The sequence below is a fragment of the Rutilus rutilus genome (genome assembly GCF_951802725.1).
Source record: "Rutilus rutilus genome assembly, chromosome: 16".
Lineage (NCBI taxonomy): Eukaryota > Metazoa > Chordata > Actinopteri > Cypriniformes > Leuciscidae > Rutilus > Rutilus rutilus.
This window is the reverse complement of record NC_140224.1, coordinates 4,513,563-4,516,253: the sequence shown is the minus strand read 5'-3', so window position 1 is coordinate 4,516,253 and position 2,691 is coordinate 4,513,563. Positions and strand designations below refer to the sequence as shown.

General features: G+C 34.3%; 1 long non-coding RNA gene across 1 annotated transcript; it reads right to left on the bottom strand.

Annotated features, from left to right (window-relative positions):
- Positions 1-719: 719 nt before the first annotated feature.
- Positions 720-1,450, bottom strand: LOC311306211. Its single transcript, XR_014630152.1, has 3 exons — positions 1,422-1,450; positions 1,287-1,302; positions 720-768 (listed from the first exon to the last, which is right to left on the bottom strand). It is a non-coding gene; the product is annotated as an uncharacterized lncRNA (long non-coding RNA).
- Positions 1,451-2,691: the final 1,241 nt, after the last annotated feature.

Here is a 2,691-nt window from a genome sequence, read left to right as displayed (position 1 = left end):
CAATGCCTATATAATAATATTGTATATTTATTAAACGTACATAAACATTCATTAAACAAATAATGAAAGTCCTGTCTAAAAGAAAGAAAAAAAAATAACATTTTCTCAATGACCTTTATTTAAAAATCATATTTTGCTATCATTTAAGTTCAGTTTTACATTTGTAGTATTTCAATACATTCTTGTCTTTGTTTTATAAAACAGCTGTAACTTTGAAAACAGGCTTGATATTTGTTGTTCTGAAATCAGAATGAACAACAATTCTGAACTAGATGTTAAAGTTCATAGAAAAACTAAGTTGGCTTGAAAAAGCCTAGCTAGAAAGTTTGAAAACGTTTTACAATGTTCTAGCATGGTTTAACATGATTTACAATGTTTCTAGTGTTAGGGAATAACAGCTTAAAGACCCAGGACCAGATATGATGAAAGAAGACCCGGAGTCGTGAGGTTCAATCAAATAAGTACAAATTTACTGAAGAATAGTTTCATCGGTAGAGCCAGGCGTCAAAGTCTCACGGGGTCGCAGGCCAGAGACTCTACCGTACACAAAATCTCACACCAGTTATACCATTTCCAAGGGCATGATTGACAACAGTACATACAGGTTGGCTACTTCTCATTGGCAAAAGAACAAAGTTAAAACAATTCTACACTTATGGATAGATAGGAGGGTAAGTCGACATTGTCATCCGAGTCCAAGATGGTCCGGTGATGACCTCGGAGGTCGTAGAAAGGCGTCTTGGGGTCAGCTGCTGCATATCACAAGACCTGCACAGAGCATTCAACACACACACACACACACACACACACACACACACACACACACACAAACACAATGGAATCGCAGTTCCTCCAAAAGTAGTACAGATAATGTTCACTTTAAAGAAAGACACATAAAAGTACAATTCTGTGAATCAGATCACATAGTGTTTAACCCCTGTAACCTTAAGATTAGTAAGAAAGACAGATGTTAGAAAAAGATAGACAAGTTAGAAAGAAATAAAAGACAGACAGACGTTAGAAAAAGAAAGAAAGAAAATAAAGAAAGACAGATGTTAGAAAAAGAAAGAAAGAAAGAAAGAAAGAAAGAAAAACTTTAGAGTAATGTTGCTGTCAGAGCATAAACAATATCTGCAATATGAGTAAGTTACGACGATCAAAGTTCAAAGCAAAGGGAGATTTTTTTTTTTTTTTTTTTTTTTTTTTACAGAAATCACTTTAAGGACTACAACAAACAACTGGTGGGGACTACACAAGCTTCCTCCTGGGCTAGTGACATCACTAACCTTAACACACACACACCTGAAAAACAAAATTCATTGGGATCAGCCTGATGTCTTTTGATGACAATTATTATGGATGTTGGGTTATCCGTAAAATAAATGATGTTATGGGGAAACAAAACCACCGTAATAACTTACCATTAGCATGAATACACTGCAGTCCACAGATCCCAACTGAGCTGGAACACCCTAAAAAAAAAAAAAAAAAATCTAAATGGAAAAACTAACATTTTATTTATACACTAAAGATAGCAAAGAAATCAAAATTGTTGTAACATGAAATCAATACCTTATTTTTAACAAGCTTCCAAGATCCCGGATCCATCTTTATTGCAAATGAGCTTAAAAAGAAGGGTGAAAAAGTTATTTATACACACGAGAGAAAGAGAGAGATGAACTCCGTGTTGAACCACTTAGCCATGTTGCAGCAGGTATAGACAGTAGCATACCTGAACTAGGGAGCAGGTGTAATTTATTTTAAATGCCACTGTCTATGTCTATCTAAAGCCAGAGAACAAAGTGTTGAACTGAACCACTGGACTAATATGTAAAACTTTGAAGCCCGGTTTCACAGATAGGGTTTAGATTATGCCAGGATTAGGCCTTAGTGCAATTCGGACTTTTATAAATATGCCTTAGAAAAAAACATTACTGTTGTGAATCTTAAAAGAAACAATGGCACTAATATTTAAAGATATGCAAGTGTAATTTGCTTTCAGTTAAACATGCATTTTAGTCTGGGACTAGTTTGAGCCTTGTCTGTGAAACTGGGGGTTAAAGTTATATGGAAAAAGTGAACAGTTCCAGTATATTTTGAATAGATATATATAAAATAATTGGGTGATGATTGGGTTCCATCCAAAACATGATCAAACTAAGAAAATAAACAGACACTGAAATGTCAAATTTTCGATACAATCTAGAATTTGTATATAAAAAAAAAAATATATAAAAAACAGAATGCCTTTTGCCTGCTTTGATCAAGACAGGATATAATACATTTGAACATTATGTTCCTTATGTGAAAACATACCAGTGAGTTTGTTTGGTTGGTTTTGCAACTGGAAATCTGGGGTTTCCTTCCTGGCACGTATGTTTGTCCGTCCCCAGCAATCTGTGACAGGCTGTGGTGAACTTGGTGAAACTACAAAAAAACAGAAGTTTAGAATATGGTGAAGTAATGTTGATTAAAATGGTGTTTTGTATTAAAACATAGATCATTTGGGATATGTTTTGTTAGCGTTGCACGTGTATCATCAAGGCTGAGTTTGTCAATTCCAATAAATCAGCATGAGCTTTATTCTAATCAATAGATTAAGTTAACATGTTAACAAACGCTAATATTTAATGATAATGATAACGTAGTATTTGAAGTTAATGATAGCCCCTCACAAACCAGGAGCACACG